We start from the raw sequence: 14,532 nt of genomic DNA, 5'->3' as shown, positions 1-14,532 counted from the left end.
TGCCCTACTGGAAACCCTATCCAAAGACCATGGCCTGCCTTGCAACACTGAAATCCCCACCCAACATTACTCCTCTTTTCAAAGTGGTGACTGACTATACCAGAAACCCCATCTTAACCATTCTAGTGCACTTGATCCTATCAGTGCTCTCACAAAGCTCTGGTTCTGCAAATCTCCTCCATACATTGTGACTACACCCTTCTCTTCAGGAAACCCCACTTCCACCCTAACACACTCCCCAAAGGCCTGCCATTGTCCACCAGTAACCCTGCGCCTTACTAGTCCATGTCTTCCTTTTACCACCCTGACCTCTCAAAGCCAGACCCTGAAAAGCCTCTCCCTCATAGCTCCACATTCCTGCACCAGAATCCCCACCTTCTGTCAGCCTCTTGCCTACATTCACTGCCCTGCCTTATGGCAAACCTCATCCTGCATATCCCACAAGGGCTCACAATGCTCCCACAGCACCCTTCCTCTAAGTAACCTCCTCCTTTGTAGATTTGTTCTTCCTTCTCAAAGCTCTGCCCCAATCAGCCTCCAGCCCTGTGACCCAGCCTTCTTCCTAAAGTCCCGCCTACTCTACAAGAGACCAGACCCCGAACAAGTCTAGTACTTCCTGTCTCCTCTCTGCGGTCTCAAAGCCCTACACAGACTGGTCTTCACCCCCTAAGCCTCACCCTGCTCAACTACAGAGACTGTGCCAATACCAACTCCTCCTTTTAACCAGAGAGGGCTCCACCAGAAACCCACACCATCTCATCCATGAAGGTCCAATCTAGTAACTGTTATTACAAATGTGATTTTGTACTGGCCATAGAATTCATACTAACCAATATGATAAGAAAGCAGTATTGCTAAAAGGCAACAAAAATTAGATAGCTATTAGATGCCTTATTCTATTTTGGGGTTCTGTTACCAGGCAGATACACATTGTGTGAAAATGTATGAAGGTGATTCCTCTTATTGGAAACCATTCTTTAAATATCAGTAAGGTTTCATGAATGATCATTTTATTTCTCGCAAATTCGTGCATATTTGTCCCCATTAATTTAAAAAATATTAGTTATTTTAAATCCTCTTTTTTCGTTGAGGAAAGAGTATTAGATGACTCATCTCTATAATAAATAATTTTGGAGTTGCTTACCTTCCTATGTACCAGAGTTTTTAGCAACAGAAATTCTCTACCAGGGGGCTGGGAATGTGGCTCAGTGGTAGAGTGCTTGCCTTGCATGCATGAGACCTGGGTTCAATTCCTCAGCACCACATAAGCAAAAAAGAAAAAGCCGGAAGTGACACTGTGGCTCAAGTGGTAGAGCACTAGCCTTGAGCTGAAGAGCTGAGATACAGCGCCCAGGCCCAGATTTCAGGCCCCACGACTGGACCCACCCCCCAAAAGAAAAGGAAATAAGAAATTTTCTAACAGAATCCACTTAGAATTTCCTCCTTCCACTAAAGTGTCCTTTGGAAAAGATTGAAATGAGATTATACAGATAAAATGCCAGAAATAAAAACGTATTTTAGATCATAACAAAATTATGATAAAGACCCCACCCAATGTGCTTTTAATTTTCTAACTAAGGGAACTTAAGCCTTTAACTGTAGACTTTCTGAAGACTAGAAGACAAAAATATAAGAAATGCCCTGTTATACCATGGTTCTGAAAACAAAACCAAAATAAATAAAGACAACATAATGACACAGAAGTGAATGAAGAACTTGTACATGTGATATAGAGTGTAAAAAATACACTGAATCAGGTAAAAATTATTTTGGTTACCACGTCTGGTTGTTCAATATATTTCATTGTAAATATTGTTCTTTGTTAAGCTGTGAATTAATATTAAAAGTCTCAGCAGAGATCTGCCCAGGTAATTGTGTTGTTAGTCAATTTCATCATTGCAAGATCATCAGGATGAAAAACTCCACCTACCTTAAGACACACCTGCAACCGCAGTAGACATACACTCCTATTGGTCCAACAGTGTAAGCCAGACCTGTGTTTTACCAAAGCTTTGTATGTGGTATGCTCTGGTTTATTCAGGCTGAAGAGCCAAAGTAACTCCAATTTGAGATTAACCCCACCATCTTGTGCTAGGCTTCCCTCAGAGTAATCCCAAGAGAGAGAGAAAAAAGAACACAGGTTGCCACCAATCCTGCCCACCCTTAAGAAATCAAAACAGTTGCCCAAGTGTTCCAGGAACAGTACATACCAATAGTTCAGAGAAAAGGCAGTGCGGTTCGGGTGGACTCAAACCAATCATGTAACTGCTTGTGTGGAAAGTCCCTAAATTTGTTTGTTCAATACTATAAAACTGTGCTGATTTTGTGCTCAGGGATTCTTAGCATCACCGGTTAGTGAGTGCACAGAGGACCAGCTTGGACTTGCAAATAAAGGACTCTTATACTGTTCATATTGGTCGTGGTCTCTGGGGGTCTTTTGGGAGTCTCAATCTGTACAAAATTTCTGGGTGTTCATGTGGAATCCCCCTCATAAAACTATCCAGATGCCCCACCACAGAGACTCATAAAAAACAGATGTTAAGTCAACGCACTGCTGTTCTGTATATTTGGTTGCCTGCAATTTCTGTATCTGTAATTCTGGTTTCCCACAGGGTCTGTATTCTGGTTGTAAGGACTCTTGGTAGACGTACTATAAGACTGTCAACGGGGTCTGTGAGAAGATGTCCCCAGACCCCTCGGGGTAGAGTGCTGTTCAGTACGGACTTTTTTGGGGAAATTTTCTGTCTGTAGTCTGGCACTTTCATGCAGACACTTTTTGGGAAGCTTTCCATCTGTATTGGGAAGTTTTCCATTTTTGGGGAAACTCTCCATCTGTAGTTTGGCACTGTCTGGTTTACAATTTACAATGATGCACTGTGTCTTTGTAAGTTCTGTCTTTGTGTTGAGTGTTCTGTTTGTCATTTGGAGTTTATCTTAGCCTTTGGCCTTGGCCCAGGAGGGTCTGAATATGGGGGAGAATCTGTCAGTCTGAGTAGATGGCCGCTAGGGAATTATTTCCCTTGCCCCAAAATGACGGACTTCTCTTTCACTTTGGAAGGCCCCTGGGTCAACAAATGCTGGTGAGACATCACCCCATTCACTGAGACCTGATTGTTCTCTGTTCTATGTTTCCTGATGTAGGGAAGTTCTGGGTGAGAGTGGCAGGCTCATTCAGCAGACTCTGGATTCAGCTTGCTGAGTGAGAACGGCACTGAGTTCTGATAGGGATAAACTCAACCTTTGGGTATTGAGTTTTCTAGTTCTGTTTTAGAATTGGTATGAGCTTTACATGTGGGTTTTTGGGTTTTGTGTTTTTGTTATTTATTTGAACATCTCTGGGGAAATAAAAGCTCCAGCCTCCAGCTGAGCTCAGTCACAGAGAAGGCTGTGTGGCTGGGTTTCACTTTTCAGCTAGTCCTGAAAATGTAAAGGGCTCTTGTCTAAAATTGGATAAAAATCAGGGCAGTTTAGTTTCCGGTGACCCTCCCCCCCAACATTCCTCCAACAGAGGGGATTCAAAAGACTAATTGGCAAAATGCCTTCATAAACAAGCAAGCCCAGGAAAAATGAAGCTCAACAAACTTACTTAGTTTAAAAGAAATATTATCTTAAAGTTTTGTTTGAAAATTTTAGAAAATGTATGTACAAGTTGTTTTTATTTTTGCATGCTTAAAGATCTGTGTGAGTGTGTTTTGTATGTGTTTGTTAATATGTTGAAGATAGACATTTTCAGCATTCTGTAACAATTGGGTGAGTTTAAATTTAAAATTCAAAAGGTTATGAGGTTTGGACATTAACAAAAAATTTTAAAGAATTTTTACTTTGTTTCAAATGGCTTTTTAAAGATTCTTTAACTTGAAAATTAGAAAATCTGGTATTTTAGAATGCATAAGTCTCTTTACACTGTAATCAAGTTATCTGGCTTAACAACAAGGAGAAACTTAGAAGACAGGAGAAGGACTATTTTTAGGAGTGAAGGGTGAACATGCAGAACTGCAAGTCAGCTGGTCATGCACAGTGGAACCATGCATGGTGAAAGAAGGCAAGCTGGCACAAACGCAGTTCATCTAACCCTAAAGATCGGACTGGGTGCGTGCCCATTACACAGGAAGGGCTAAGTGGGTCATCTTTATTCTGTACCTTTTACCTTCAGATAGACACTGGAAACATGATGGTAAAACTGAATGATGTAATGATCTGATTAGCATTGCTAAAACTGTCCCTTGGATGTGTTAAAATTAAAATTAAGAAGGCCTTAAAAAGGGTTAAAAAGTTTATTTATATAATGCGATTTGTTCTCAATGATATTCTGCTATTGGATATTTTTTAAGGCATAATGGTGTTAAGTCTAGCTTCTTGGTACAGTGATGGTGATTATAATTTTTGCAATAAGAAAAAATTATTATTTGAGTTTAAATGTTTTAATGTGTATCAGTTTTAAAACAAGCAGCCAAGAGGAAATGAGTGACACCTAGCCTTGAGAGGTCAAGGGATTATTCAAAATGCAACTAAAAACTAAAGTATAGAATATTAAAATGGAGATTACAAATTAGGAATTGATTTCTGTATATAAAGCTTAAAAGTAAAAATGTTCTAATCATTTGCCTCAAAGTGCTAAAAGGAAAAATTAGGATTACCAAAATAATTGCTTAATACTTAGTTTAGTTTGCTCTCATAGGTTTTTCTTGTAACAGTTCCCAGCAGGTCCACAAAAAGGAGTGAAGATTCGTGTAAGTTTATCAGATGTACCTTTGGCTCTTAGTAATTTTCAGGTAAGAACATATTTAAAAGACACTTCTATGTTGACCACCTTGTTGCTTTTAAGTGGAGGAAAGTGGCCTTTTATGAGAATTATTGAACTGTAAACTGGTTCCACGCCAGCCCAGGCAGAAAAAGGTCCTTGTGAAACTGTCACCTCTACTCAGCCAAAAGATATCTGAAAGAGCAAGCAGAGTTGCTTTAGGACTCAAAGTGGCAGAGTGATAGCCTTGAGCTGTAGAGCTGAGGGGCAAAACTCAGGCCCTGAGTTCAAGTTCAGCAACTAAGGGAAATGCCAATGAGGCATTTTTCCCAGTGTGGAGAAGACACTCCTGGGATGAAAGAAATGGAGGAGCATCCAGAGACCATAAGCCACTGCTTGGATGGCAGAAATAATGTCAGATCCTAGAGTCATTTGTGGTTGGCCTTTCAAAAATTGGTCAGAGCCAGGGGGTCATGGGAACATATTTTGTAAGGATGCCTAATGTCTATGCCTATCTACCTTGTAAGGGACAGGAACTCGTCAGTCATCTGTGATAGTACTAAAAAGATAAGGTTTTAAAATGTGGAACATAGTTTAGATCCCAACACCTGTATGTGCCAAAAGCTCTAATTGGCAGTAAATTTTGAGCTGATGCCAGCTACATGAAATTCATCTGCTCAGGAAAAAAATCTTTGTAAACTTGAGAGTGTGTTTCTATTGATATCTGTCTGAAGGCCTGCTTAGGTAACTCAGACATTCTTATGTTACTAGAGATCACATTACTATGCCATCCAGAAAGATCCTTTTGCAAACCAAAAGTCTAAATAAGCTCCACTGCTGTAGCCAGAACAAAGGTCTGTGCATTTTTTGAAAGTTAAAAGATTGTTCTTAATGACATTTAACCCTGATAACCTCTTTGTAAAATAGGCTATGGTTATTGACTCCTGGCTAACTAGGATCAACATCCCTGAGTCAGCTTGAAGAAGTGACAGAAGATGAATCTTTGCCCATCATCCCCTTTTAAGAACAAGGGACCAGATTCACTTTTTTAAAAAGGTGGCAAAACAGACAGAAGGAAAAGACAAGACATGGGAAATAATATTATGGGCCTGAGCCCTCTATATCTGCCTAGAAAATCCTAGCCTTATTAAAAGAACTATCTAGTTTAAAATGTTGGCAACTTTGTAAATTGTCCCGGGCTGTTGTCTAAATAGTTTTAAAATCTAGTGGGGTCACAGCCTGCCAAGCATATGTCATGTGTCCTTAACCAGGTTGTGTAGGAATTTGCAGCTCAGCACGAGGTGTGACTGTTCCTTGGAGCCACTGAGAGACCCTGCCGCTGCTGCTGCTGCTGCTCCTGCTGCTGCTGTTGCTGCTGGTGCTGCTGCTGCACATGCTAATGGGTAAAGTTCAACGACAGCCTGGCAGTCACCTGGAGGAAATCTACATCATCACCCAGACCACCTCCATCGCAGTAAAATAGACTGAACTCCTGCTTGATTCCATCACCTGAGAATGCTTCCCTGTTGAAATCTGCTACAAAATAAGATCTTGTGGGACATTTTTTGCTGATATCTAGTAAGCCCCTCTACTCCCACAGTGGATATTGGGGGCAAGGATATCACTGGCTTGCCTTAGGCACTTCAGGGCCATAGCCTAGTTTGTCTCTGGTATGGTAATAACCTGCTTCTTCCTGGGTGTTTTTTAAAGATAAAGGAGAGATTTTTTTAAATCAATGGAGGTAGTAAAAGGAATGAGACCCACCCTAATCTTAGCCTTAAAACCTAGCAAGCTTTTCATCCCATTCCTTGAGGCTTTCTGAGATAACTTGTTTCCACAAGTCAAAGGAAAACAGAGCAGATTTAAACTCTAGCCACAAAGAAGCTCAAGGAATCATAAAGAAGAGGAGGGTAGTAAAGAAAGCCTTACAAAAAGAATTGGAAAAAAAATTGGTATACTCTGGATAAGAAAGGATTTACAAAGTAAGGAATGTCTTAAAATGTTTGTAAAGAGGACAAACCACAGAAATTTTAAGTATGTAGCAAATGGTATGAGTATATTTTAAAATTGGAACTTATGAGTACAGCTGGTATGAAATTAATTGAGCTGGGGCTGGGAAGATTGCTCAGTGGTAGAGTGCTTGCCTTGCATGCCTGAGGCCCTGGGTTCGATTCCTCAGCACCACATAAGCAAAAAGAAAAAAGCTGGAAGTGGCGCTGTGGCTCAAGTGGTAGAGCGCTAGCCTTGAGCTGAAGAGCTGAGGGACAGCGCCCAGGTACAGAGTTCATGCCCCACAACCGGACCCCCCCAAAAAATTAAGTGAGCTGTGATATATGGAGTCAGGATTGCTGGAAGAAAATGAAAGGGCCTTTGGTACTGTTAATTTTGTTACTCACAATTGGACCTTGTAGAGTGATGTCCTTTGTAAAAGAAAGGATCGGCAGAGTCCATCTATTTGTTCTGAGATCCCAATACCAATCTGTAAATATAGAAGACTGTGCCAATTAGGGGACCATGATTGGTCCCCGATGGTCTGGAAGAGGAGGGAATGAAGAGCCAAAGTAACTCCAATTTGAGATTAACCCCACCATCTTGTGCTAGGCTGCCCTCAGACTAACCCCAAGAGAAAGAAAAAAAAAAAAACACAGGTTACCACCAACTCTGCTCACCATTAAGAAATCAGAGCAGTTGCCCAAGTGTTCCAGGAACAGAATATGGCAATAGTTCAGAAAAAGGACAGTGCAGTTAGGGTGGACTCAGTCCAATCATGTAACTGCTTGTGTGGAAATTCCCTAAAAGTGTTTGCTCAATACTATAAAAGCTATGCTGATTTTGTGCTTGGGGACTCTGACCGGCACCAGTTACCGAGTGCACGGAAGACCAAGCTTGAGCTTGCAAATAAACGACTCTTTTGCTGTTCGCATTGGTTGTGGTCCCTCGTGGACATTTGGGGGTCCCAAGTCCGTACAACAGGGCTTGATACAAAATGTCTCTGTCCAGAGAATTAAATGATGGCATTTATAGCTAAAATGTTTTACGGTTATTATTAACATCTGACACATGCTGAGATGTTTATTTATACCTCTCTTTCTCCTTTTCTTTCTTCTTCCCTTTCTTTCTTTCTTCCTTCCTTCCTTCCTTCCCTTCTCTCCTCCTCCATCTCTATTATCTTTTCTTTCTCTTTCTTTTCTCTTTCTTTCTTCACTTTTCTTTCCTCTTTTAGGAAATGAGTATGAATTTAGATATTTTGTTTGCTCAACAAGTATTCTACCATTAAAACAATCCTTTATCAATTTAGTTACTTTGCTCATAGGTTATCAATTTTGCTGATGGCTGAACAAAGGTTAAGTTCCACAGTTCTTTCTTCAAAGCAGCTGGGAACACAAATGAATTCCAACATGCAAGACTTTAGGATGATATTAAAATCTTATTACTTTCCTTGCACACTGGTTCTGAACTGTGATCCTCTCAAATTCTACCCCTTTAGTTAGTGATGTGAATTCCAAGAGCCTGCCCTGTGTATAGATTGACTAAATGAATGATTGAAGGCAATTTCACTTTAATCTCTTTTTTTGCCAGTCCTGGGGCTGTTATAATTTTATTTCTAGACAATTTTTGTGCATATGTGCATAATAGCGTTAAAATTGCTTTCCCCCTTTTTTATCCTTTTTTATTTTTCTTGGTCATGGGGCTTGAACTCCAGGCCTGGGTGCTGTCCCTAAGCTCTTTAGATCAAGGCTAGTACTGTACTACTTGAGCCACAGTGACGCTTCTGGTTTTCTGGTGGTTAATTGGAGGTAAGAGTGTCACAGATTTCCTGCTAGGGCTAGATTTGAACTACCATCCTCAGATCTCAGTTCCTGAGTATCTGGGATTACAGGCATGAGTCACTGGCTCCCAGCTAAAATGTTATTTATTTTAAGTTCTGTGATTTAGATGAGGGACTAGCATGCGTGTGTAGAAAGTTAACTTTCAAGTCATCTTTCTGAATAGTTTCAGAGGTTGATATTCATAATATTTATTGCAGTGTTTAAGAACAGAAGCTCCCAAAGTAACAGAATGATCCTTCATTTTCTCCTTCCCATAGGTATTTTTAGAAGAAAATGAGTGAGATCTAAGTCTAAGACAATATATACTTGAAATTATAAAAAAATTATTTTGATGACACATAAAGAGCCAGATTATGAAACTGCCTTTCATTTTCTAAAGAAAGGAACGTCAGACAAGTATATTTATTTGCAGGCTTTTTCATCTGAACAACAAAGAAAAAAAAAACAATATCATAAAAAAGCTGAAGGGGCTGGGAAGGTGGTTCAGTGGTAGAGCGCTTGCCTTGCATGCATGAGGCCATCGGTTTGATTCCTCAGCACAACATAAGCAGGAAAAAAAGCCGGAATTGGTACTGTGGCTCAAGTGGTAGAGTGCTAGCCTTGAGCTGAAGAGCTGAGGGACAGCGACCATGCCCAGAGATCAGACTCAACGACTGGACCCAAAAAAAAAAATAAATAAAATAAATAAATTAAATTAAAACGCTGAAGAAGATCAACATCCATGTAAGTGTGATATAGCATTGGATACTTTAAGACATTAATTTATTAAGGTACAATAATTATTTGCAAATGGTATCAGTTCGTTAAATTTATTCATTGTAATTTATTCATTTTATTTTATTTACATGTCACTTAGTATATAAATATATATATATAAATATATATATAAATATATATATATACATATATATATATATATATATATATATATATATATATATATATATATATATACCAAAAATTTAGGAAGTATCAATCTCAACAAAACAGTGGATCATGTTGAATCATGCCATTCATCTCAGCACCACAAGAGGCTAAGTTGCTGCTCAGTACCTGTGTCATATAGATCCCTGGTTCACTTGGAGGCAGTCACCTCTCCTGATCCAGAAACTGGGCTGGGATTTAGCCAAGAGGAGGAAGGACTCTGCCTCATCTTCCCTGGGTGGACCTCACAGAATGCAATGTATTTGCTTGCTTTCCTCTTCCAAAAGGCTTGAAATGCCATGCTGCTAAGTGTTCACAATTTGATTCCAGTGACCTGTGGTAGAGGTGTGAGGAAATATTAAATTAAATTTCACATTTGCCAATTGAGCTGTTCTTCCCAGCCTGTGAGTTCAACTCAGCAAGTGTTCATTATTTGAGAGTTGAGAATACTGAGGTAGAGGAGAGTGGGAGGTTGATTGAAAGAGAGGAGAGATAGAGAGAGGGAGGGAGGGAAGGAGAAAGAAAAGAAAGGAAGGAAGGAAGAAAGGAAGGAAGGAAGGAAGGAAGGAAGAAAGAAAGAAAGAAAGAAAGAAAGAAAGAAAGAAAGAAAGAAAGAAAGAAAGAAAGAAAGTGATAGAGAATGGAGTCAGAAGTCACATGCCAGAGGAACTACCTGTATTTGGTATTAGGTCTGCCCCAGCGTGCAGACCCTATGCAGACACCCCCCCCCCCATTTCTTGGCTGTTTCCACCCTTTATGTGTTAACTAGGTATCTGACACACCTGGAGATAGCCACCTCCCCCTCCTGCTAAGTCACAACCTGGTCAGCCTCTGGTAACACTTCTCATCCAATCCTTGGCCTAGATATGTCCTGACACTAGGTTAGGTTGCTCCACCTTTTTTTACATGCCGCTCTGCCATGTATGGCATGGGCAGCAGTTAGGTAAATAAACTACTTTACCTGACTGAATACCATGTGGTGTTCATTTCGATGGCTACCTAATGAAACTTACCTAATTAATATACCTTACACTTCAGTGTTTCTTTTTTCTTTAATTTTAATTTTAATTTTTTGTAAACATATTCTACAGAGGGGTTACAATTACGTGGGCAAGATAATGAGTACATCTCTTATCAAGCATTGCTGCCTCCTCCTTTGTTGAACCTTCACATCGCTTCCCAGCCTCTGCACGCCCCCCCACCCAAACCCGCCCCCCACACACCAAAGTTATAAAGTTCGTTTTTGACATGACAACTTGTACTTCTCATAGTTGCATCGGGTCCACCTGTATCCTTAACCAACATATTTGTCCCCATCTCCTCCACAAATTATACCGACATCAAACATAGTGAAATCAGGGGTTGTATTGTGGGGGAGGGACATACAAAGCTACAAAGAAATAATTTGTAAATGAGTTAGAATCAAATGCATGAAAGAAAAAAAACATTTAAATACTTATCTAAGGGTTCATTTTCCTAACATTACATTATCTGACCTTTCCTGCTTGACTCATACCTATACTAGATATTGCAAATTATGGAAACCATGGGACGTTTGTTTCTTTGGGCTTGGCTTACTTCACTTAATATAATTTTTTCCAAGTTTTTCCATTTCCTAACAAATGGGGAAATGTCATTCTTTCTGATGGAGGCATAGAATTCCATTGTGTATATATACCACATTTTCTTGATCAATTCATCTACTAAGGGGCATCTGGGTTGCTTCCATATCTTAGCTATGGTAAATAATGCTGCAATAAACATAGTTGTGCTGGTAGCTTTAGTGTGGTCTTGTTTGTAAACATTTGGGTAAATGCCCAAAAGTGTGATTGCTGGGTCATAGGGGAGATTTATGTGAAGTCTTTTGAGGAACCTCTATACTGCTTTCCAAAGTGGTTGAACAAGTTTACACTCCCTCCAACAGTGAAGTAAGGTTCCATTCTGTCCACATCCCCTCCAGCATCTGTTGTTGTTAGAGTTTTTGATTACAGCCATTCTAGCTAGGGTGAGGTGGTATCTCAATGCTATTTTGATTTGCATTTTTTATGGCTAGGGATGCTGAGCATTTCTTCATGTGTCTATTGGCCATCCTTCTTTCTTCTTCAGAGAAGTTTCTCTTCAAGTCATTAGCCTACTTATTTATTGGGCAGTTGTTTCTTTGAGGATTTGTTGTTGAGGGATTTAATTTTTTGAGTTCCAAGTATATTTTAAATATGAGACCCTTGTCCGTTGTATGGCTAGTGAAGATCTTATTCCAATCTGTGGGCTTTCTATTGATCTTACTAGCTATGACTTTTGCCATGCAAAAGCTCTGCAACTTCATGCAATCCCATTTGTCTAACCTTTCTTTGATTTGTTGGGTTTCTGGGTCTAAATTAAGAAAATTTCGGCCTGAATCAAGGAGACCTAGGGTTTCTCCTATTCCATCCTGTCATGTTTTCAGAGTGTCTGCTTTGACTTCGAGGTCTTTAATCCATTTGGAGTTGATTCGGGTGCAGGGTGATATATAAGGATCTAGTTTTAGTTTTCTACAAGTAGTTAATCAATTTTGCCAGCACCATTTTCTGAAGAGGGTGTCTTTCTTCCATTCTATTATGTTAGCTCCCTTATCAAAGATTAGTTGGCTATATGCATGTAGGTTCATTTCTGGGTTTTCATTTATATTCCATTGGTCCTGAGGTCTGTTCTTGTGCCAGTACCAAGTGGTTTTGATTATTATGGCTTTATAGTAGAGTTTGAAATTTGGTATTGATATTCCTCCAGCAGTGTTCTTTCCATTGAGGAGCATTTTTGCTATTCGGGGTCTTTTATTGTTCCATGAGAATTTTTGGATTGCCTCTTCTATTTCTTTGAAGAATGAGGGTGGAATTTTGATAGGTATTGCATTGAATTTGTAGATAACCTTGGGAAGTCATGCCATTTTCGTGATGTTAATCTTTCCAATCCAGGAGCATGGGATGTTTTGCCATTTTCTAAGTTCTGTTTGGATTTCCTTTTTCAGATTTTAAAGTTTTCATCATAGAGGTCCTTCAATTCTTTGGTTAAGTTAATTCCTAGGTATTTTATTTTTTGAGGGGCTATTACAAATGGAGTTAGTTTCCTAATTTCAGCCACACTTTTCTCATTGTTTGCATAGAGAAAAGACATTGATTTTTGAGGGTTAATTCTATACCCTGCTACTTTGCCAAATTTTTGAATCAGTTTGAGAAATTTGGGAGTGCAGTCTATGGGATTCTTTAAATACAAGATCATGTCATCTGCAAAGAGGGAGAGTTTTATTTCTTCTTTCCTTATTTGGAACCCCTTTATGTTTGCATCTTGTCTTATTGCTGTAGCAAGGCATTCTGTTACTAGATTGAAGAGAAGTGGAGAGAGTGGACATCCTTGTCTTGTTCCTGAGTTAAGAGGAAATGGCTTTAGTTTTTCACCATTAAGTATAATGCTGGCTGTAGGTTTGTCATATACAGCCTTTATTGTATTGAGGAATGTCCCATGGATTCCTAATTTTTCCAAAACCTTCATCATAAAGGGGTGTTGGGTCTTGTCGAATGCTTTTTCTGCATCTATTGTGATAACCATGTGGTTCTTATCCTTGCTCCTGTTGATGTGATGTATAATATTAATCGATTTGCGTATATTGAACCGTCTTTGCATCTCTGAAATGAATCCTGTTTCATCGTGGTGTATGATTTTTTGTATGAATTGTTGAAGTCGATTGGCCAAAATTTTGTTGAAAAGTTTTGCATCAATGTTCATCAAAGAAATGGGTCCATACTTCTCTTACTTTGATGAGTCCCTGCCTGGTTTTGGGATGAGGGTTATGATGGCTTCATAGAGTGTGTTCGGTAGTGAACTTTCTCTTTCAATTTCATTGAAGAGTTGGAGGAGTATTGGTGTGAGCTCTGCTTTGAAGTCCTTGTAAAATCCCGCTTGAAAACCATCTGGTCCTGGACTTTTCTTAGCTGGGAGGTCTCTTATTTTCTGTTTCTATTTCAATGCTTGATATTGGCCTGTTAAGCTGGTTTAACTCATCTTGGTTTTGTTCTGTCATGTCAATATTTGCTAGGAAATGGTCCATTTCTGTCAAGTTGTCAAACTTATTAGCATAAAGTTTTGAGAAATATTCCCTTATAATGTTCAGAATCTTGGTTGTTTCCGTGGTGATGTTTCCATTCTCATCTCTGAGTTTATTAATTTGGGTGTATTCTCTTCTTTTTCTGATAAGATTTCTAAGGGTCTGTCAATTTTGTTAATATTTTCGAAAAACCAACTCTTTGTTTTGTTGATTCTTTCTATAGTTTTTTTATTCTAATTCATTTAATTCTGATTTAATTTTAATTATTTCTTTCCGTCTACTGGATTGGAGTTTAACTTGCTGCTCTTTTTCAAGGAGGTTTAGATGTGTCATTAAATTGTTGGTTTCAGATCTCTCCAATTTGTTGATGTAGGAGCTCAGAGCTATAAACTTGTCTCTGAGTACTGCCGTTGCTGTGTCTCAGAGTAGCTGGTAATTTGTGTGCTCATTTTTGTTGAATAGCATGAACATTTCAATTTCCTTTCTAATCTCTTCCATGACCCACTCGTGATTCAGCAGTGTGTTGTTCCCCCTCCATATGATACCGGACTTTCTTTGGTGGCTTTTGGTGTTGAGTTCAAAATTTATTCCCTTGTGGTCAGAGAGAATGCAAGGTATAACTTCAATGTTTCTGAATTTGGACAAGTTTGCTTTGTGGCCTAAAATGTTGTCTATTTTAGAAAATATTCCATGTACTGCTGAGAAGAACGTTTATTCTGATGCTGCTGTGTGAAATATTCGGGAAATGTCTGTTAAATCTAGTTGATCTATGCAGCTGTTTAGATCTGTGGTTTCTCTGTTGAGTTTTGGCCGAGTTGATCTATCTAGTGGGGAGAGTGGTGTGTTAAAATCTCCAACAATTAATGTCTTTGGATTTATGTGGGATTTGACACTTCAGTGTTTCCAGTTTTGAATCCATGGATATTTTTTCTGACACATGTGTGTTCAGTATCTACAAAACA

General features: G+C 39.2%; 1 long non-coding RNA gene across 1 annotated transcript in view; it reads right to left on the bottom strand.

Moving 5' to 3' along the window:
* Window positions 1-9,584: 9,584 nt before the first annotated feature.
* The window catches only part of LOC138814826 (uncharacterized), a 53,395-nt gene continuing 48,447 nt past the window's right edge, over window positions 9,585-14,532 (bottom strand). The window contains exon 4 of the long non-coding RNA XR_011368101.1: window positions 9,585-9,829. This is a non-coding gene — a long non-coding RNA (uncharacterized lncRNA). The remainder of the gene's footprint in view (window positions 9,830-14,532) is intronic.

The sequence above is a fragment of the Dipodomys merriami genome, unplaced genomic scaffold (assembly GCF_024711535.1).
Source record: "Dipodomys merriami isolate MVZ:Mamm:240054 unplaced genomic scaffold, mDipMer1.0.p SCAF_614, whole genome shotgun sequence".
NCBI classification, from domain to species: Eukaryota; Metazoa; Chordata; class Mammalia; order Rodentia; family Heteromyidae; genus Dipodomys; species Dipodomys merriami.
The sequence above is the reverse complement of the archived record's forward strand: the minus strand, read 5'-3'. Positions and strand labels throughout refer to the sequence as shown.